Source organism: Bombina bombina, chromosome 4 (assembly GCF_027579735.1).
Source record: "Bombina bombina isolate aBomBom1 chromosome 4, aBomBom1.pri, whole genome shotgun sequence".
In the NCBI taxonomy this organism is placed as follows: domain Eukaryota; kingdom Metazoa; phylum Chordata; class Amphibia; order Anura; family Bombinatoridae; genus Bombina; species Bombina bombina.
In genome coordinates, this window is record NC_069502.1 from 299484383 (window position 1) to 299509296 (window position 24914).

The following is a 24914-nucleotide window of genomic DNA, read 5'->3' on the forward strand; positions in this document are numbered from 1 at the left end:
TATTTCTTGGCCCAGTCTTGACGTTTCAGCTTGTGTGTCTTGTTCAGTGGTGGTCGTCTTTCAGCCTTTCTTACCTTGGCCATGTCTCTGAGTATTGCACACCTTGTGCTTTTGGGCACTCCAGTGATGTTGCAGCTCTGAAATATGGCCAAACTGGTGGCAAGTGGCATCTTGGCAGCTGCACGCTTGACTTTTCTCAGTTCATGGGCAGTTATTTTGCGCCTTGGTTTTTCCACACGCTTCTTGTGACCCTGTTGACTATTTTGAATGAAACGCTTGATTGTTCGATGATCACGCTTCAGAAGCTTTGCAATTTTAAGAGTGCTGCATCCCTCTGCAAGATATCTCACTATTTTTTACTTTTCTGAGCCTGTCAAGTCCTTCTTTTGACCCATTTTGCCAAAGGAAAGGAAGTTGCCTAATAATTATGCACACCTGATATAGGGTGTTGATGTCATTAGACCACACCCCTTCTCATTACAGAGATGCACATCACCTAATATGCTTAATTGGTAGTAGGCTTTCGAGCCTATACAGCTTGGAGTAAGACAACATGCATAAAGAGGATGATGTGGTCAAAATACTAATTTGCCTAATAATTCTGCACTCCCTGTATATATATATATATATATATATATATATATATAATTATTATTTTTTATTACATTCCAGTTTACTGCTCCTTTATGAAAGGACTTTCCAGATTACAGGAGGCATTTATCTAAGATTTTTAAATCTGCATAACATGTTATACTCTCAGGTTAAGTTTGCTCAGTGTTTGAAATGAGGTTAACTTAACACTGTTCAATTTACTCTACAGCTGACTTCATTTTGAAATACATACAAAGAAGCCTAAATCCTGCATTTAACCAGATTTAATGGTATGAGACCTAGTGCGAAAGCTTATGGTTCAACCAAGACCATATAGAGTACAGCATTTTCAAAATCCATAAGTACAGCTGACAGATGGGAACATTTGTACACCAGATTTGAAGTGGTGCTCTTGGTTGGGGAAAATGGGGGGGGGGGGGGGATGCCAAACATATGTCAACCTTTCAAAAAAGTACTTTTCTTCATCTACCCATTCTGACAGATCAATAATGTGCAATTTTGAATTAACAGAAGTATTTTTGTTTGCACATTTACAAATATGATTCTTTAAAAAGTGATCTCTTAATTTCTTCTATTTTTTTTTTTATCATGCATGTCACACGCTGTTGATTTAGGTGATGGCAATGTGCAGAAATTTTACCTCCTGTGAGTGTTTCTATTGGTGTCTGTGTTTATGTCTTTTGTGCTTTTGTTGGTGTCTCTATGAGTGTGTATGCTTTTTTTCTGTGGATGTCTCTGTGAGGGTTTGTGTGACTGTCTTTGTGCTTTTTCTGTGGATGTCTCTGTGATGTGTGTGTGTGTATGTCTTTGTGTGTTTTATGTGGGTGTCTCTCTGTGTGTATGTCTTTGTGTGTTTTCTGTGGGTGTCTAAGTGTGTGTCTTTGTGTGTTTCTCTGTGGGTATTTCCTTGGGTGTATGTGCAAGTTTGCGTTTGAGTTTGTGTGTGTGTGTCCATTGTCTGTTCCTTTTTAGGACATTTTGACCTTACTACTGTTTATTCACATCTTTCTACAGACTTTGAGACTAATGAGACCTTTCTGGAAGTCACCAATCCACCCCTTAACCTTTAAATTATTGTGTTTTTTTTTAAATAATTATTTATTAATCACCACAAGATGTTGCATATACAAGATTTCTGTCCCATATGACCACACACAATATATACAAATCAATCAAAAACAAATTCATACAACTTTGTGGCAATCCGTAATAATGTATAAAGTCATCTTGCTGGTATTTTCACGTATCTTAAAAAGTAGCAGAAAAGAAAAGAGAAGAAAGAAAAAAAAAGAGTGGGAGAAACTTGAATTATTGTTAAGGCAGTTCAGGGCCCTTCCTTTCAGCCACTGCATGCTGTTGTTATCATATAGTTGTCATCTTCCTTGACAAAAAGATAATCTGAATTCCATATTTTGTCTTGTAAATCTCCTTTTTTTACAAAACTGTAGTCTCCCTCATTACTTGTCAGGTTAATATAAACAAGTTCTGAGTGTCTGTGTGGGTGTCTGTGTCTGAGATTGTTTGTGTGTTTCTTTGCATGTCTGCTAGAGTGTCTATATGTGAATCCTTATGTGTGAGTGTGTGATTCAGTGTATAAGTGTGTCTGTGTGTTTGTGTGTTACAACATTTCCAAGTTTGACTACACCTAATAATATTGTGCATATACATTTTAGTCACTTGGTAAAAAATTGCACATGTCAAGGGGGGGGGCTGATTAATGGTTAAATAAATTTCTAGTGGCAGCTCTGATCATCATTGTAGTTTTATCATTTGTACCCATGGAGAGTGCTGCAGAATTTGTTGGCACTTTATAAATAAAGTATAATAATAATTTGCCTTTTGGCATTCTTGGACTATTACATTTAGGGTTAATAGTGGTTTTAATGGTGGAACAACACAGGAAAATGCAGCTGTGACTATAAAACCGTGTGACATAGATCCAGTGTTATAGCAGTCATGGTAAGAAACTCTCTAGCAGCTGGTCATAACAACCAGTCTTCAGCAGTTGCTATTATTTTGCATATAGTGTGATGTCATTAAATAATAGTTACACAAGTTTATCAGATTGGTAAAACTGAAAGAAATCTGCTGACTGACATTAGATTTTGTTTTCATAGCAGTTCTATTATAGTGACCTACATAGAATCTAGGACTATATATTTATAGACAACTGAGGTTCCTCCTGAAAGCTTATAACCTAGAGATCTAATGTGTTTGGCTGGTTAGAAACTGCAGAAATGAATGACACTTCTTAGTTCTGATGCACTTAAATGCAGATTTCCTTTCAAGTGGAAAGGGATTTTGCTCTTTAATGCATTTGGCACATCTTATTTGCTCACTCACCCAGCAGATTCTGCTTTTTAGGCACGCAATGCATTTATATTTATATACAGTAAATATGAATCTAGTGTATAAAAATCTATTTATATACTGTATTTGTATTCATTTGAAATTCTATTTGATATAAAAAAAATCACTTTATGTAGATTTTCAGGTTTTTCTTCCAAGGTAAAATGAGAAAACTTTGATGTGGAAACTTTAAAATTTGTATTGATAGTTTAGTGCTGATTAAAAAGTGCCATTTTTGTTGAGCAAACATAACATAATTTGTTTTTCAGCATACATATTCTTTACAAAATATACTTTTCTGTTAAAAGAAATGACGCAAGTACAGATCAAATTTGAGGTGCTTTGTGACAATTTGCCTAACAGAAGTCCTCTCATCTTTGCTAAGCTGTCATGGTTTAGCCATTGTAAGCATTGTATTTTTCTTCTGACTGTTTTGTATTTCTGTCCCAGTTTTTCTTTTCTCTGTTTCTGGCTTTTTGTTTCCTGATAACAACTTAATAACAACTTGAATCATTTTGTTTTTCTCCCTTTTCTATTCTCAGAACACCTAACTTTTCCTATTCATTTTACTTTTGTATTGTTATAACTATGTTGCTCTTCCCTTCAGTACAAGTAATAATTTTTAATAGTTTGATTCCCACATACAAGCAAGAGGTTGCAGATAATACACATGAAGTGCCGATACTCAAGAATTTTGTGAAAATCATTCCAAATCCTGTGACAGAAAAGCCATGACCATAAGGATTAAATGCAATATATGTTACCCAGGGATTTTTGGACGTTGTACATAAAGGGCCAGATTACAAGTGGAGTCCTGACTTGTATTACAAGTTAAAAGTAAAAATCAAAATACTCAGGTGTGCTAACTTCTATGGGGTGCGTTGCAAATAAAACTATTAGTTATTGACACTACGCTAGATCAACTGCAATTAAGCTGAAGGTGCATTAAGAATACTTGAAAATCCTATGTTCTTCACTAGACTAAAATTGTCTTTTTATTTATATATAGTTAGTAATGTTGGTCTCCCTTTGATGTTAGTTAGTTTGTGCGGCAAACAGTGTTGAGGCCCCTTATTGGTAGGAGTACTATTTGTCATGCTCTAGCATGGGAGGTCTTGGCCCTGTTTATCAACCTTTGGGTGGAGTTATGGTCAGGCTGACGGGAGGAGCGACCCACCCTAGGTGTGGGCCTAGGGTGCACCTCTCATGTCTAACTGGTCTGTGACTTATTAAGAAAGCAGCAGCCTGCAAGTGGTTTGGAGATCCCTTTAAATAATTCCTGGTAAAAGTCTACATTTGTCATCTACAAGACTATTATTTTTGTTGGTACTTTCTATTTATGTCATGCTTGTGGTGAAGTCAGGTCAATGGAGATTAATATCTGAGATCTTTCAGACTTAGGACACCATTTATCATTTGGTGGACGAATGATAAATGCCCGCTTGTGGCGAATAGGCAGCAGTGCACTAAGAAACAATAAATTAAAGTATACAAGACAATAAGAAAAATAAATAAAAGTATACAGCAGTACGTTGCCCACGTTTAACGTTGCTGATTGCACACGGTCCATCGCACAAGAAGGGCTTGACAATTATTGCATTCTGCCACCTAAGTGTTGTGGAGAGGTTAAGTAACAGCGGTCTTAAGGTCGCTGCTACTTAACTAGATAAAGAGACCTCAGCCAACTAACAGGTCATAGTTTGCACATTTTGGTCATTCTTCTCTACTTGTACAGTTTACAAGCAGAATTAAAAAAAAATACTTTGAACAGCGATATACACATGATCAGAAGGGATTTTCTCCAAAAAACATTCATTATACAAGGGATTAGTGGACCACAATATAAAGATTATTTTGGTTTGGAATAAAAATCAAATAAGCAGTAACCTAACACACCAACTCTGCATCATTCTTCATTACAATACCAAAATGTTTCCTACCATTACAAACTACTAATTCATTATACACACTTTTCATGAACCACATATTTTAACAAAAAAAAAGATAAAAGAATTTAAGAATATCAATTTTATATAAAAAGAGGTCTTCCAACAATACAATAATATAACACTGAATTTCAGAAAACATACAAATAAGTTAGTCATGTTGAAGGCATAGACAATCCTTAAATATAACCCATTTATTACTGATGCCAACAGAAATGTCCTCTGAAATGAAAGTCACATCACACATAGCTCATTCCCATAACTCCTGCATGCAATGAACTTAGGCCTTCTGGAACCAAAAGTATCTAGACAAAATCTCTTCATCAAGTCCATCAAGGTCCAAGACTCTGTCTTAGGATCTCAAAAAAAAACCAAAGACAGTCCTTCTTAAGCCTTGACTCCATGAGCAACCAAAACCCTAGAATAAAGTCACAAAAAAACGTTCTTCAGGGAAATAAAGACTCTTCTGGTCAACATAAAAACTGGAACAGAAAACACCACAGACAGGAATAGCTCCTCAGGAAAAAACAAAATGCCTTTTACTGGTAATCACTATCCTCCATCTTGTCACCACTTCTTCTTCTTAGTACAAATCACTTCAGGAGCAGCATTACAAACTACTTCACTACTAGCAACTTCAAGAACCACATAAGAAATCCAAAATGTACTTCATTCAGAGCTGTTGATGATCATTTCTGGTGCCTAGGAGAGACCCCAAAATAGCAGCAGGCACCTGTACTCTCACAGAGAGGACGTTGGAAGGCCAAAAGGGGATGTTCCACCTACACAAACAACAAGAGGACTTAATGTCAGGGCAGGGAGTGGCTAGAAGAGCTAACCACTTACAGCTGGTAGATTGGTAGATCAGGTAAGCCCGCAACAGCAACCAGGAAGTCTCTGAAAAATGTCAGAATGAAAGCCTTCTATTGGCTCAGATAACAAGTGCTTCACAAACTGAGACATAATTAGAACCTAGAAGGCCGGAGTTCAAATCCTCAAAGGGGAGAACTAAACAGCAAGATCCCCAGACCTCCAATGTTTTCAAGCACGGTGGGTCTATATTTATAGTTTGAGTGAGCACCCCTCTGATTTTTGTGAACTCGCAGTATAACATTATGGCATATATTACGCATGGAGGACAAAGCTATTAGAGCTCTTGAGTGCTAACAAAATAAAAAACAAGAAGTGAAAATCTCAGGCTCACTAACATCTGGAGGCCAAAAACCATGGCCGCAATAAATCCGATACCCATAGACCTCTATAAGGAAAGCTATAAAAGCCAAAGCTGTACTAAGCCAAGTGTGCAAAATCACTTGTACTGGGAAATTAATATTGGTTTTACTTTGCCAATACTAAGGTAGCCTATAGAGAATTGTCATTTTATTACTCAATTTATATGCTTTTACTGTATTTTAAACATAAATAAATACATTATTGGATCTGTATTCATAGCGCTGTTTAATATATATAGATAATAGATAGATTTTATATATATATATATATATATATATATATATATATATATATATATATATATATACATTGTATATATATACCTTTGATTCCTTCTTTGTCAGACACCTTGTCATATACCATATCTACTATATCCCTTTAAAATACTTTTTATACATTTATTTCAATAATAAACTTATATTTTAAATATAATATGTATATATATGAATGTAATATTTTATTTTAATATATTTTACATGTGTTTTGTTATAGTTTTATTCTAGCCCTAACACTTAACTCCAGGTCTCCAGTTGTGCTAACTTTTTTTAGAGGTATTCTGTGTTGCACTCAAGCACACCACATAACTCACAATTTGCAATATGAGTAATGTTTAGTGCGGCCACTCTATCCATTGAAAGTATAGGGTACGCTAAACAGAGGCCAGACCCACTAAACATTCTCTGGTAATTCTTCTTTATCATTGACTTGTAATACCAAACTGCATGCTAGTCTCTAATCTCTTTTTTAATTGTTTATAAAGATAGTTAACACCTTTACTACCCATTCCCCAGCTTTGCATAACAAATATTGTTATATTAATATACTTTATAACCTCTAAGATTGCCAGTTTCTAAGTCCCTGCAGGCACCCATTATCCCAGTACTTGTTTTTTTACTTTTTGCAACCTTTCACTACAGTCATACAGTTCTAGTTCATGTGTGCCATATAGATAATATTGTGCTCACTCCCGTGGAGAATGATAATGTGTTCACAAGATCCAGCACTAATTGGCTAAAATGCAAGATTGTAAAAAGCTAAAAAAAAAGCACTGATATAAGGGGCAGTCTGCAGTAGCTTAGATACTGGTAATCATAGAGGAAAAAGTAGGTTAAGCAAAGTGGTTATGCAAAACTGTCAATTGAGTTATTGAATAACTATCTTTTTAAACAATAACAGTTTTCAAGTAGACTGTCCCTATAAACGTATATGATTGAGATAGATCATGCAATTTTAAACAAATTTCCACTTTACTTCTATTATCAGATGCGCTTTGTTCTTTTGGTATCCTTTGTTAAAGAATAAACCTTGGTACGCTGATAGGAGGGTGCATGTCTTTAGTAGTCTATGGCAGCAGCAGTGTTTGCAACAATACCTAATATTGTTGTAAAAACTGCTGCACGATGGCTAAAGACACATACACACTCCTGAGCTCACCTAGGATTACTCTTTAACAAAGGAGACCAAAAGAACTAAGCATGATTAATAACAGAAGTAAAATGGAAAGTGAACATGCTCAAACAGAGATTATCCTCCATGACACTGGACTTCACCACCAATGTCATTAAAAGTAGACAATGAGGCCGATTTATTATGATGTGGACAGACATGATTCGCTGTAGCGGTTTATATCCGCCTGACATCACTAAATGCTGACAGCATACGCTGGGGGGAATTTATCATTACACAAACATCTCTAGTGAAAATGCTTGTGCAATGCCGCCCCCTGCAATCATCCCCATCGTATCTGATCGGGATGATTGCTATCCGCCGCCTCAGAGGTGGCGGACGAGTTAAGGAGCAGTGGTCTTAAGACCGCTGCTTCTTAACTACGGGGTTAGATTGCAGCATCCGCTGCTTGTTAAATCTACCCCAAATAATTAAATTCCAAAAATAAAAAGCCTTGTTGAGTTTAAAAATTCTTACTAATTCCTTATTTGTCCGTAGAACATATTCAAAATTTTAATCGAAATAGTTCCCTTATTAATAGAAGAATTGGTGAGAGTGTTGTCAGACTAGTTGCCCCTCTATTCCCTGTGAATCCTGATCCCTATTCACTGGTGTATTCTTGACAGATTCTTCATAGAGAAGAAAATGCTAATATGATGCAATAGGTTAATCAGTAATTACTGATTCAAATGACATTTAACTTATTACTACAATCCATGTCAATAAATATATACAGTCTGAGTTCATTAGTGTTCAGTGCATATTTACAATATGAAAGGAAAAGGTGTCCGTTATATCAAGTGCATTTTTAAAGGTTATCTATATAAAGCCCTGTAAAAACTGAGCAGTGATATTTGCTTCTTTATAAAATATATATAGAATATTTGAAAGGCAGATGACTTGAACTTTGCCCAAAAAAACCCAACACATTTTTAAATAAAAGCATTAGCTTCAAAATAAGAAGAAGAAAAAAACAAAACATAAAAAGTGCTCTGGAGATTTACTTTAAATGTCCTGTGCTGAACTGAATATATTTCTGGATATTCTTTTTTTCATGGGCTGAAATAGAAAACAACATTACAGAGATAAGTAGTTATAAGCCTTTTAATGGCTTTATTGGATAAATCTCTTTGTAGTGCAAATGGTTTCTCTATTCTTGAATAATAATTCACTGTATATAAAATAAACACAATGCATTTGTGAATAACTCTTCTTAAAAATGTTTTCTCTAGATTTAACTGTTTAGAATCCAAATTCTCCTTCATACCAGGTTAACTATACATGGAATTATAGTGTCATTTTAAAGCAAACAAGTTTATTAAAAGGTTATCCTCAGTGTGAGATCCATTACTAGAAGGTTCTTCATTAAATTCTGGCGTTTGAAGATGGGCCCTTTTGGCAGAGATGTCAGGGTTTTGCCTTAATACAGAAATTTGAAGTTTTGAGTTGATGGCAACAAGTGAAAGGTCATAGGAAAAAGGCCAGGGAAAGGTTAAGTCCATAAAATGAGAGCCAACAGAGTTCAAGCACAGTTCAAGGCCATGGTTCATAAAAAGAAAAAATAATAATAACCAATGCCTCAGTATTTTAATAGATTTTTACATACATCCTCTTCACCTGGTAACGATCACAGAAAAAAAGAACATTTATTATGATAAGCTTAATGCTTCTAGCCTAATATATAAAGAATGTTATGTAGCTTAACTAGCAGTACCTCACAGAAAATTATAGCTACAGAAGTGCCAGATTAGCATGTTGTTGCTTGGAGTACAGATAACACCTATTTAGGTATTTTACTAGGTTTGTGCAGAAGGATCTCAAAGGGAGAGAGAGACAGAGTGGAAAATAAGAAAGAATAACAAAATGGATAAAAATGCTGCAAAGAGCTACTAGTTATAGCACGAAGAACATCAATGTAATAAACCTCAATGAGAATGGTAAGGATAGAGTCCCAGAACTCAGAGGCATTGTTATGGGACAAAAAGAGAAGGGTGCCACAGTACCATGTACCATACAGGGTTGCACACTCACAGGTCAGAGATGGCAGCCTTTTGACATCTGTATTATTTGCTTGGGATTAGTGGGCATAATACAACGTGAGCTTTACGTATTATTATTTTTTTACTCAGTTTTAAAGTTTCTCAAAATATATTAGCAATAATATAAATGGGATGCAGCCACTGCAAAATGTAAAACTCCTGCTCTGTATTGTGCACCCTAACCTGAAGTACTTTATATAAATGTCAAAATATCAACAAGATCATTCACGCGAATTGCACACTGCTTCTATCACAGGGTGGGAGAATACCTGTGCTTCAAAATAGCAGCGCCCAGTATGAAGAGTCGATGTTTCACCATCTGGCATCTTTAAGGGGTTAAATAGGGTAAAAGATAGATAAATGGGCCTCACATTGTTCCTGAGGGCGTAGTTATCACCACATGTTTGAGGTAAAGGATCTAAATAAAGTACGTAGATAAACTAAGTAAAAGTATTTGGATTAAAGTAAGTTTATACACAAATATAATTAAAAAGTGTGTAGTTACAATGAATTTAAATTATTATTAAAATATACATTTATTAGATCTCCTAAAATAAGTATTTACTGTGCTACATTATATTTACAACATGCAACTGAAAATAAATAAAAAAAAACATTGGGACAGCTAATTTCACTTGAAAGTCAAGGCTCCGCAACTAATAAATAATGCAGTAAAAATTATAATTAGTACTTTGGAATTACCTCACTAGTGTATATATCTCAATTATATTATATACAGTTCCAGTAATAATTGAGCACTTACCAAACTCCCATCTACGTAGTTTGGTAAATAAGAATAATCAGATGAGATTGGAAAACTAAGCTTCTACAATCAGGGACCTGTATTACATGAATTGCAATCTAATAAGGCATCATTTTAATGCATAAAAAGATTGCATGATTAATTACATAAATACAGATGAACAGCTACCCAAGCAATTAAAATTGTAGACTCAGCTCCTAGTATAGCACCCTTGATGCAATTTTCTCAAACGCTTCTTTAGAGGGGGGGCATTGCTGAATGTTGCTGTTATTTAACAGTACATTTGTCCCTCCTCTGAGAGCTCATTGGATATGATGTAATTTCTATTGGTTGAATTAATTGTCAATCATTATGTCATATATAGCATCATTGGATCTTGTGTTTACCCGAAACTATAATTTAATTTCAGTGTTATTTATTCTATTGGACATTCTACATTGTATAAATGATTATATCAATCCTTTGCTGACTAATAAAAAATAACTAATGTATTAAAATTACCGTGACATTTGAAAAGATTTTTTTTAATTATGTATGAATATACTCTATATGACAATTTTGTAACTACATTTAAACATTAGGAATAATGTGCTTATTTGTTTTCCAAAACCAATTTATTTAAGAAACACATTTTAATATGTGAATTTGATAAATCATTTGATAATAATACAAAATAGAAATATAAAAATGTGTGTGTTAAAGGAACACAAAACCCAAAAATTTTATTTCATGATTCAGATAGAGCATGCATTTTAAGCAACTTTCTACTTTACTCCTATTATCAATTTTTCTTTGTTCTTTTGCTATCTTTATTTGAAAAAGCAGGAATGTAAGCATAGGAGCCAGACCATTTTTGGTTCAGAGCATGGGTAGTACTTGCTGATTGGTGGCTAGATTAAAATAAAATATAAAAATATGTATTTTATTATTAATAATAGTATCATTATGAGTTATTTGTAGAGCGCCAACAGATTCCACAGTAACATTTATAGGGATCAAATGGATAGAGGGCCCTGCTATGAAGGTGATCTGCAAACAGCTGGGCTCATAGACTTACATGCTTACAAATAAAAATTTAATTATCCTGTATGTGAAGAACATTGGAATGGGAAATATGTACTGTAAATATACAGTAAAATATATATGTAGACACACACATATATATATATATATATATATATATATATATATATATATATATATATAATTACACACATATATATGCATGCATACACATATTTAGACATGTATATGTATGTATATATATATATATATATATATATATATATATATATATGATATAACCCTTTGCAGTCAAACACCTTCTCATAACATAAATATCTTTTAACCATTATAACTTTTATATATTTATATGAAATACGATCAGATAGTGTTTATATGAGTATAACTCTAATTTACCATGTATTTATATTGTGTTTAGTACAACTTTTTTAATGCACTACTTTTTTAGACAAGGTTTTCATGCTCGCTAACCCGATGAGCGTAAAATGCAATTATGCTCTCACAATTGTGTTTACTTTCAACTTGTAATTTGTGCTCTATTTCCGACATGCGCAAAAACCCGATATTGCTCGTGCAACTTGAAAGATCTGATATGGAAAATTGCGTTTGTGTATTTTTTCCCTTAAATTTTCAAGTCTGGCATTTGATGGTTTAAAAAGTGATGGCAAACTTCCATGCGGGCCGCAGATAATTATTTTAGAAACCTTAAAGAACCATGATACCCAAATGTTTAAAGTGTCAGTAAACCTCAAAAATAATGTTATATAATTCTGCATATAGTGCAGAATTATAAAACATTATATTAGCCTTATCTTTATAAAACATAATATTCCCTTAGATTTTTTAAAACAATTACAGTTTTTCAGACCCGCTCTCTGTGCTCCTCTGAGCGGGTCTGTTTTTTTCACACAGCACTTCGGGCCAGCTGTATAGTCACAGCCTGGCCCGACCGCGCCATTATACTCAGTGCAGCTCGCTCCTGCTCTGTATGACAGCAGGAGCGAGCTGCACTGTGTATAATGGCGCGGTCGGGCCAGGCTGTGACTATACAGCTGGCCCGATGCGCTGTGTGAAAAAACCAGACCCGCTCAGAAGAGCACAGAGAGCGGGTCTGGAAAACTGTAATTGTTTTAAAAAAATCAAAGGGAATATTATGTTTTATAAAGATAAGGCTAATATAATGTTATATAATTCTGCACTATGTGCAGAATTATATAACATTATTTTTGAGGTTTACTGTCCCTTTAAACACTTAAGAGTGATGCAGCATAGCTGTAAAAAGCTGACTAGAAAATATCACCATTGCAAAGGACTTTAACAGCAAATCAGTACAGGCAAGGGAGTGAACTTCGTGCACACTGATATTATTTCCCTATTCAGTTTAAAGAAGTTTACTATGAAATCTAATGAGAGTTTAGTGAAATCTGATGAGATCACAGTTAAAAGAGTTCATGACCTCAGCACTGCTGATGCTAATTGGCTGTTGTTCAATTCTTCATTTTTTAAAAAATTTTTTACCTGCAGCTGGACAGCAGCTGAAGTATAACGTTTTACACAGAACTTACTCTGGTGAGCTGAGGAAATTGTGAGGTAAATACCTTCTTTTTTTACATAGAGATGCTCAGGTGATATTTTCCTGTCAGCTTTTTACAGTTATACTGCATCAGTTTCAAGTGATTTAGCATATGAGTATTATGTCCCTTTAAGGATAACATACATTTCTGGCTATTAAACAAACTAATAATATAAAAGTTATAGATATGACATAACTATTTTAAAAAATAATTTGTAAAAAATGTTTCTTCCAATATTGATTTCTGAAAATAAGTATTTTTGTATTAATAATTGAATCTGCATTCACAATCTCAATAAAACTGACACTAGAAAATAAACCGCATCTGTTTTTTCAGGAAAGCAGTTTTCTGAAACACAGATTTCTGGACTGATACACAAAGAGGAAATAACCCTTTGCTTCTGGTAGTGGAGCATTCAATAAACTCAAATCTCAGTTTTAACATTTATATTTAAACCTGGCAGTGAACAAACAAAAACATATCTGTAAGAAAATGTTCTTTGCTTAGAAGCACACTGGGCTGGAGTGAGCATACGTTCTTATAAAATATAGGATCCCATGTTGAGTTCTATGATTTAAATTATAAACACTTCTATTTAAAATGCCACTAATCATTAGATCCTACTAAACTAAGATATTGCAAGGGGTCTCTGTTCTCTTTATCTCTCTGATTTTCTATTCAACTATTTTTTAGAAAATCAAAGTGGCATTTAAATCTCTCTACAAAACAACTACAAACAGAATTCAAGCAACTTTTCAAGCCAGGAAATTGGCTGCTGTTTCTTGACAAGTCTAAGCTAGCATGGGCAGAATTTAAATTATAACGCTTGTTTTTTTATATTGTAATTTGATAAATCACTAGTCAAAGAAAAAAACACAAATCTGCTGCCATGGCTGCTATATTTCAGTTGTGCCAGGTTTCAGAGGCCAGGAGGCACATAAAACTTTTTTTTTATTTTTTTTATTGTAGAAAGACACATACTGCTGTTCAGGCAGCACTTCTTAGCTTATACCATTCCATCCACTCATGCTTCTAAAATGTAACCCTACTTTGTATTTTAGTCTATGGATCATTTAAAATCTGAATGGTTTATTTGTTTTATGACAAACCAGAAAATAAAGAACTATTTACATTTACATAAATAGTTATTTAAATACTTTTCTAACTAAAGTCTTAACCAACGTGCCCAATTATGTGAAATATGTAAAGTAAAAAACATAAATACTTAAATCTAGATATTTAGAAATGTATTTGTATGTATGTCTATGTTAAAAGTTCTCTTCCTTTTTTGTTTCTAACATATGAGACCTCATATCTTTGAGCCCTTATAACTTTTTATTGCAGTATTTGTTTGAATAATGTTTATCAGACAGTCTTATTATGAGTGTAACTGTATTTTTAAATGTATTTTTGATGTTTTTTGTGCAACGTTTTATTCAAGCATAACAGTTAACCAGAGCTCTGAAGTCACATTATCCTGCACGTTAAATTCAATTGCACTCGAGCAAACACATTTACTTTCAACTTTTAATACGTGCATTACTTCTGATGCGCACAAACAGGCGTGATAAATCCAATATTGCTCGTGTTCAACTGTTAGCACACCACTAGTAAACTAGCCCAAATATTTTAAGAATATCTCAGTTATAGGAGAAAAATGTCTGTATAATTGGGCTAGCTAGCGAACTTATAATCGCCTATATTTCAGAAGATGCAAAACACTTAAATCCTGTCTTCCTACATAAACTGAAAAGATTGTACAAAAAAAGTAATATAATAAGTAGTTTCCAGAAAAATAATTGACAATTTATTTCAGCATTGAAATAATGAGAACATGATGTCTTTTTTCATGTGCTGTGCAAATATACACAGGAACAAGTCTTTTTTCTAAGAGAACCTTTGTAATGTAAAAACACAGCATTGCCAGAATACAACTTGTTTTCTATTAAAACATAGATTTAGAGACGTTAAATGGTGAATATGAATGTTATGTAGCTGGTGTTTCATTGCTGCAAGAAGTGCAAGTGTTATGGGAGGAAGGTGAAGTGAAATAGAGAGCAACTGCTTTGAATTCATATTGGTATTCTGATTTGATCTTGGGTTTTTGAGACATTCAGATTATAGATTTATATTCATTTCTAGGTTAATAGAAAGAGTTAGAAAGCAAAGTAAAAATTGCACCACTCTTCAGGCACAAATAATTGTGCTGTAAAATTTGAAAATTCATGAAAGACAAAGGGAATATATGAAGTAATAGTCTATTATGCTCATGTAACAGCAAACAAAGAAAAAAGACAGAAAAGGTCATACTGTTTTTGTCCTGAACCTAATTCTAAAGAAAAGGATCCCTTTTCATACTGCACTTTATACTGCTGCATCAAAAATAAGTACTCAGATATATTTATAAAGGAATAAATAGGTGTCTAGATTCAAATAAAAACCCATTTGAGAAACTAATATCTCACTGAACATTGTAATTAAAAAAACTGTGCAATTAAAAGACATTTGTTTACTGCCCTCAACATTTACAAGTTGGAGTAGGAGTTTTAAGTCACAGTACAGCCAGATGTAACTATTCACCTCTTTGCACAACCTCCACTGTGAACTATAGCAGCATCACAAAACTGTTATAGAAAAAAAAGTAATATGTCTGCTCTAACGTATGCACAAAAAGACCTAAATGGGGCAATAGAGTCATGTCATGTTTTAGCATTACTGTAGGTGTATCTATAAGACCTATGGCCAGCAAATGTCTGCAATGTCTCCATGATATCTCGTATTCTATCTAGCTAGACTACTTTTCTATAACCAAAAAATCTTTTATACATACATTAATATTAACCTTATTCCAAGTGTGTTTCCAAAGTTTTTGCAGTTGTAATTTTTTTAACTGCTTAGCAAGAGGTACTCGTTTCGTGTGCAGGGTATCATTTATTGGGCATCTAATTCATCTATAGATGTTACCGGAAGGAATGCCTGCTAGCAAACTTGTAGAAACTATCAGTTAAACAATGCTCAATTCATTTCTAACCTGGTCTTGCCTTCACAATAACGCCTCTCGACAGCCTCCAAGTATTTATGAGTCTAGCGCAATGATGTAGTCTTAGACTGTCATGAAGCATTAAAATGCACTTTTTCTAGAGAACTAAACTCTGTGTGTAAAAGCTGATCCGGCGAAACGTACATCGGAATTGACACTCTCTTGCGTCTTTACATCTGCTCATACACCTGAGGGAGGAGCGGTCTTTCTGGCACTGGGAAGTGGTGGTTCTAAGCGGTTAAGATTCTGCTTGTCCATCCATCTCCATCCAGGACTGGCATCTACTCTTTTGAGTAATTCTACAGCTATTATTACTCAGTTACCCTTTGTAAGAGGTGTTGTAAAAGCATTTGTGACACTTTTTATATATGTATTTTAATAAATGTTTGCTTTTATAAGATTTGCCTGAGAGTACTGTTTTCCCACCAGTATAAAGTGGGAGTGCGCATTTCCCTGAGCTTGGCCATAAGCTCCAACAAATGTGAGTAATCACTCGTTAAACAAGCAGAACTGTTGCACTATAAGTGGTTACAGAGATACACTATGTTGCATATTTTGTTTCCTTTTCTTTGAGAACACACGGAGGATTGCAGAGGAGTGAAGAGACCATTCTTAGAAGATCTACATATCCTTATATATGAACTCTTTTCACAATTCACTTTTTGTATTTCATTATCACATTTATTTTGTATCAATTTTCTTTGTTTGTGATTTTTGGTTTATTTATCATAGAACTAAACTCTGTTATCCATTATAATAGAATTATGTTGACTATGAAATAAAAAAATGCAAAGACAAATAATTGTGCTGATAGCTGATTAAAGTTACATCCCATAGCTATTAGCATTTTTACCTGAGAATTCCACACTTTAACACTTGTTTTCGAGAAAACGTAGAAAGTGGAAGGGACACTTAGCAATCTGAAATTGACCATGTCTTAAGGAACACAATAACTATTGAACTAGATACTAAATTAAACCTATGTTACTTTATGACTAAAATGACATGTACAGATTCAGTATTAATGTTCTTGAAACATTTGAATTTACAAAACAGTATCCAATTCAAGCATTTAATCAATGTTGAAAAGTATTTCACTGTGAGATTTGCAAATTGGAACAATAATTTTGTTTGCTGTTTGCAGAACTGTTTAATAAAAAAAATCCTTCTACTCGCCAAGATAAACCACAAAAATCATCACAAGCTAACCAGAGCGCAGTACACGCCTTTTTTAAACAAACAGACCACTTATCTACAGCCAAATCAACAGAACCCCAGATGACTAACATTGAAGACGATCAAGACAGTAGCTCATCTATAATTAATGAAACTGCAGCCACGACTCTGACCCAAGAAGATGACACACCAATAACCTACAAAGCCATAGCAGCCTTAATCGAACAGGTCAAGACATGCATCAAGGATGAATGTGCTGACTTGAAAAAAGAAATCAACGATCTCGGTCATAGGGTGGACACCCTAGAAGAGCATGAGTATGTTGTAGCACAAAAATTGGCAAATCTCTCAACTCATCAGGTACAGCAAACCCAACACATCACAGAACTGGAAGACAAAATCGACGATTTAGAAAATCGCACCAGAAGAGGGAATCTCCGATTTAGGGGGATACCAGAAACAGTCTTAAACAACGACATTCGTGAATATCTTCAGGCTCTATTTACTGATATATTAGGAGATAATCTCCCGGAGAACTCAGAAATTCCTCTAGATAGAGCCCATAGGGCACTGCGCCCCAAACCTTCTGAAGACTCTCCTCCAAGAGACATTGTAGTACACTTTCAGAACTATAGACAAAAGGAGGAAATATACAATGCTGCCAGGAAAAGGCAAGTTATTCATTTTCAGGACCATAAGATCCAAATCTACCAGGATTTATCTCTTAGGACACTACAAAAGAGACGCGACTTCCAACCCTTAACATCTCATCTTCGTACACTCCACATCCCTTACAGGTGGGGCTTTCCTACATCTGTTATTGTCATGAAAAATGGGAAGAAAACAGAGTGCTCCTCACCATCTGACATTAGCAGATTTCGCAACATCTTAAATATCTCTATGCCAGTTGAAACTACTCCTCACTCGCCCCATAAGCAACAAAATAGATTTCCTAACCCTTTGCCTCAAAGAAGACCAGGTCCAGATACCATTTCCAGTCAGAATAAAAGAAGACAATATCCTTTTTATAGTGATCTCAAGTTATAGATCTATAGATAAACAAATGTTTTTCCATATGTTTTCTGTATTTGTTATTTTCTTGATGTTGAGCTGTTCTTCACACTCTGCCAAATGTACTGGGACTATTTGTGCTAGAACTCAGAATATTTATTTACCCTTGCACACAACCAAAGGGGACAGAGAAAAGAACTGAGTTATATCCTGCGGAGCCTGCATCTCATACATGTTGTGTGGACATTGTATTCCTATTATATAGTGTTCTGCTAGGTTGTGTATTGAGTTTAACTCACTGTTGTTGTTCAAAGTTGATTACGTTTTGACACAATCATACAGGATTTAGATTATACACTACATATACAACTCTTTTGTAACTATAATTACGGACCCATAGCTAAATGTGGCGGTATATCTTACTGTAGTGGGGGTCATAGTCATACTACCCATTATAAATCTGTGACTTTCAGTGACTCCCTAGTAGAGACCGAATTTTTGACTTATAGAGAGAGGCACAATAACACATTATACGGCCGCCCACAATAGTATAACAAACAATTGTATCACTGTCATATGACACCCCTAATGCCATCTTCTCACCACTGTATATGACACCTTAAAATTGGTAACAGATCTCGAATCAGACAATCTCCACGAGACACATACTCCTCACTGCTAAATAAGTACCGTATCACAATAAATAACTTATATTTCACCTTATACCGCACTAACACCCGGCCTGTAACAATAGCTCCCAAAATAGAATTTAAAAATTACAATTCTATCATACACTTATATCTAAGTTTTTTAGAAATTATATTCCATTTTACTGCTATTTGAATTATTGTTGTTCTAATTATTGCTATTTGCTCTAATATTGTTTTTTATAGTCACAACCCTCCTTTTATCCCTTCTTATCTTGTTTGTTCCCACCTGATTACTCACACCATCACTACCAGCTCCTTCTAACTATATCAGCAGATTCCCCTTAACAAAAACCCCTCCCCAGTATCCCATCTGGTTTCTCTATATAGATTGGTTCAAAAGATCTACACACTTGATAATATGACAACATTCTCCCCACGCCACAGAGCAGACACTTTACACATAGCCACACAAAATGTTAAAGGCTTCCTCTCAGCGGAAAAACGCTCTATTGCGTTTCACGATTTCCATAAACGGAAAATTGACATCATTATGACTCAAGAAACACATTTTAAGAAAAATCGTCAACCAATTCTATCTAGGAGATATTTCGATCAACACTTTTGCAGCTCAGGTACACATAGGAAAAATGGAGTCAGTATTTCATTTAGACACAGCTTTCCCTTCAAATTACTACAAAAATATTCAGATAGTGAAGGCAGAATCTTAATTCTGGTTGGGTTGTGCTATGGCGCTCCTATTACTCTGGTAAATATCTATGCCCCGAATAGACCCACACCCCATTTCTTTAAGCATCTAACCAACGCAATACTAGATATAGCCAAAGGTCCGATTATTGTTGGTGGAGACTTCAACTTCCCTATGAATCCAATTCTGGACACATCTAGTGGGAAATCATATCTGCGTAATAACACCCTTAAATCCAACTGTATGGCCTTACGAGCTATCAATCTGTTTGATACTTGGAGAATGGTACACGCTGATAGGAAGGACTACACTTTCTTCTCGCACCCACAGCACACATATTCTAGGCTAGATTACATCCTATGTGATCAAACTCTTCTCTCAGCCCTGGTTCATTCAAAAATAACTCACACTTCTTGGTCCGATCACAGTATGGTTTCTACCAATTTCAAGTGGGCTAGTAAACCTCACACTACGTACAACTGGAGACTCAATGACCACCTACTAACTGACCAAACAATAGTTGACGACCTTAAAAAATTCACAGATGAATTCTTTGCCTTCAACCGACCGGAGGACACATCGTCCGCAAACAATTGGGAGGCCTATAAATTACATAAGGGGGGTCATAATAAAACATAACGCAACACAGCGCAAACTACATACCGCCCAATTCACCTCCCTAACTAATGATCTGACAACTTGTGAAACTGCACTTAAAACAGGCCCATCTTCTACTTCTAAACTCGCCAGTATGACTGCAGCAAGAGAGGCCCTTAATAGATTTCTAGTACAAAAAGCCCATATGAGAGCACTGACCACCAAAACCACATTTTTTGTAGAAAGCAACAAAGCTGGTCGTCTACTTGCCAGATCCCTTAAAAAACAGAGACTCTCCAACTTCATTAGGACAATTCGGCGACCCACTGGTGAAACCACCCACACTAATGAAGAAATTGTTGACTCATTTGTTTCCTACTATAAGAATCTATACAATATAGTAGATACCTCATCTCAGAATAAGAAGGAACATTTAAATTCGTACTTAGCTACTGTCGACATACCTTCTATTACGGAGGAGAACAAACAATTTTTAGATTCCCCCATTACCCTCCAAGACATTAGTTCAGTTATAAAATCGTTACCAAATGGCAAATCCCCGGGCCCAGGCGGTCTCACGACGAAATTTTATCAACTTTTACAACATCAGATTAACCCTCATCTTTTATCACTCTATACCGACATCGACCGTGGTGTTGTTCTCTCTGGCTCCCTTCTAGAAGCAGTGATCACAGTTAATCCAAAACCAGGCAAATCTACAGATTCGGTCAGCAATTATAGACCAATTTCACTTATAAATATAGACATGAAAATATACGCTAAAATATTAGCCAATCGCTTGAATTTGATATTACCTGATATTATCCACCCTGACCAGGTGGGCTTCATTTAAGGAAGGGAAGCCAAGGACAATACAACCAGACTGATCCATTCACTGCAATGCGCACATCATGACCTTTCACCACTTACCCTACTATCTACAGATGCTGAGAAAGCATTTGACAGGGTGGACTGGCAATTTATGTGGTCCACGCTGTCAAAATTCGGCTTCTCTGAGCTATTCATCAATAGAATAAAGGCACTCTACCACAATCCGAGCGCAAAGGTTAAAGTAAATAATACTATCTCTCAACCTTTCCCCATTTCCAATGGGACCCGTCAAGGTTGCCCACTCTCACCCCTATTATTTGCTCTCACAGTCGAAGTATTAGCATTACAAATTAGAAGCTGCCAACAAATCCAAGGCCTCAAATTTGGGGATGTAACCCAAAAATGCCTCTTGTTTGCGGATGATGTGATCTTTACCTTGAGGTCCCCGACTACTTCTCTACCTGCCCTAATACAAATACTAGAAAACTATAAACAAATCTCCAACTTCACCATTAATATGGAGAAATCGGGGATTATGCTGATTAATTTAACTCCCCAAGAAATCCTCAGTATAACTCAACACACAAAATTTCTATTAGTCGATAAACTCAAATACTTAGGCTTAACGATCCCCAAAGATATACATAAATTATTTCCCGATAATTTCATTAACCTTCAAAACAACATAAAAACTTTATTGGAAAATTGGCATAGACAGGGACATTTATCCTGGCTTGGACGGATAAACACAGTGAAAATGATGATACTACCTAAATATCTATATCTTTTTCAAACCCTACCCATGGCCATACCGAAACCTTTTCTTCATAAACAACAAAAATTGATTAATTCCTTTATTTGGTCATACAAACGTCCTAGAATAGCTCAACACACTCTGTACTTGAGTAAGGAGGACGGGGTGGGTGTCCCTAATTTACTTAATTATTACAAAGCTACACATCTGGCTAGAGTCGTGGCATGGAACCACGCCGACCCCTCAAAGATTTGGATACAAATGGAAAATTATTTATCTCGAGTTAACCACATGAGAGACTTGCCCTGGATACCCAAGGACTCTAGACCGCAAGTCATACAACTCAACGATTATATTAAAACCACCTTGGCTATATGGGATGATGTACTAACACATACAAAAGGAGTTTCCACAATAATATCTCCTTTAACCCCTTTACTTCAGTACCACCTATTTCTCAAACATAGCCGCTTTACACATACCCCTGCTAACAAACTCCTTACGGCCTTACCAATATACTTTATAACCACCCCCTCAGGCGTGAAGGACAGAGTCACACTTAACGAAGAGCTGGGATCACCCTTTCACTACTGGTACTCTTATTTACAGATCAGACACGCCATTAATCACAGCCCTTATAAAGAAACGATACTGAGACCCTTAACTGCTTTTGAACAGTTATGCACCAACCCAATGATAGGTAAAGCACATCTATTCATGATATACAAAATCCTTAGAGGCTCTTTCCCTGAGAAAAAGCCAACATACTTAAAGAGATGGACAGACGAGCTTCACACTGACCTAGACGTAGAGACTTGGAGACGATGCTTCTGTTATACACACTCCTCTTCCATTTCCTTGACCATTTCCGAACTAAATTACAAAATACTAGCTCGGTGGTATTTAATCCCGCAACGCTTGAGGATTATATACCCTACCGCCTCCTCCAACTGCTGGAGGAGATGTGGAGAAGAGGGTACCATCATCCATATCTGGTGGTCTTGCCCTCTCCTAAATAACTTTTGGAACCAAGTAGAGAGGCACATATCTAATCTCCTGGGCACTAACATTACACTATCTCCACAAATCATTCTCCTTAGTCACATTCCTAAGCTCACATGTGTCTACCGCAAGAAATTGCTTTTATTAATGCTATTGTGTGCTAAGAGATTAATTCCCCGACTGTGGAAAACACAAGAGATACCCACGGTCGCCCAATGGCAATCTGAAGTAAGCCACATTCTTACACTAGAAAAGATGCATTACTGCTATCTAGGTAAACAAGATATGATATCTAACATTCAATTTATATGGGAACAGGGGTTTCATGACCTTACTTAATAGGCTTATTCCACAACTTTCCTTTAGAATTAACAATCATATATCATCCCACCCTTGGGACCTTTGCGACATAATCATAACCCTCCAGCACAAGTGATACGCCAAACCAGATGGGATAATACCCTTCACCCTTTCCTTTAAACCCTCCTACCCCAAGCCTTATCCCATTCCCCCATCCACATTTCTTCTTGCACCCCCTCTTGACTACCCTCTCCTAGGTTTGTCCTGTTGTGACTCACCGCTACTTTTAGCTAATCTTTAAAAATTCCTAAAAACTAGGTCTCTGATTATTGAAGGTTACTGTTCTATTGAATTGTTACTTTAATGTTGATATAAGAAATGTACCCATATTGCTTGTTTATCAGTGTACCTATTTTCAATAAAAATCATTTAAACATAAAAAAAAATCCTTCTACAACCACTATACGATTTATATGTATAACATTCAGTTCTTTAGGTGTTTTTTCATGTTGTAAACTGTGCACACCTCTCTCCCCAAATGAATATACTGGCGTCTGGGTCAATAATAATCTGGCAATGTCTCAAGGACTCTGCTGGCATTCCAAGCCTGCATATGTTTCAGCCACCATAAACATCCCTCTTTGGCATCTTCTGATTGTGGCATAAAATCTGAAAAACAGAATGCTCTCTGTAAGTTAACCTGTTCCAATTACTGCAGAGCCGAAAAGTGAAGTAGCAAGGAAATATTTGCCTGACTGGATTCGGAAAATAGTGATTGTTTCCAATAGCAGTTCTTATTTATTTGTAGGACTATTTTAGTGTAAATAAATGATAATATTAAGCTCTCCCTGATCTCAAGATTTGTAATAAAAAAGCTTAAATGTTTTTGAAAGCATCAGTGTTCTGAATAAATCTTAAAAAATAAATATATAATATACAATATAAAAAAGCATAATGAAAATTATTAAAAGGGACAAAAGGCATTACAAATAAAACAAACAGTTTAACAGTTCAAAGAAATCATTGGATTATTTGTATATAACAATGCAGAGGTGACACCTTAAATGAGAATAAATACATGTCACTGCATTGATAAATTCCACCATCAAGAAAGCAAAAAGTAGTTATATTCACCAACAAAACATTTTTTAACCTTTTCCAGCAGTATAATTAGAAAATGCAGAAACTATGTAGGGAGGATATATCTAACCATGTAATATTAGATTATACAACTACCTAAAAGAACACATCAAATTAAAAAACATAGAAATCTCTATACCTTATTTTACATCCAACGAATTAGGGCTCTTAGATTAGGTGTAATTAGTTTAAATATCTCGTAATTAGTTTTTTATTTTCTGTAATTTACTTGGTTTTGTTTGTGATTTAGCTAATTTAATTTAATTTATTTAATTGTATTTAATTTAGGTAAGTTATTTAATTGTAATGTAGTGTTAGGTGTTAGTGTAACTTAGGTTAAGTTTTATTTTACAAGTAAATTTGTATTTATTTTAGCTAGGTAGTTAGTAAATAGTTAATAACTATTTACTAACTATTCTACCTAGTTAAAATAAATACAAACTTGCCTGTGAAATAAAAATAAAACCTAAGCTAGCTACAATATTGTAGCTAGTTTAGGGTTTATTTTATAGGTAAGTATTTAGTTTTAAATAGGAATTATTTAGGTAATAATAGTAATTTTTATTTAGATTTGTTTAAATTCTATTTAAGTTAGGGGGTGTTAGGGTTAGGGTTAGACTTAGGTTTAGGGGTAAATAAATTTAGAATAGTGGCTGCAACGTTGGGGGCGGCAGATTAGGGGTTAATAAGTGTAGGTAGGTTGCGGCAGATATTAATATATA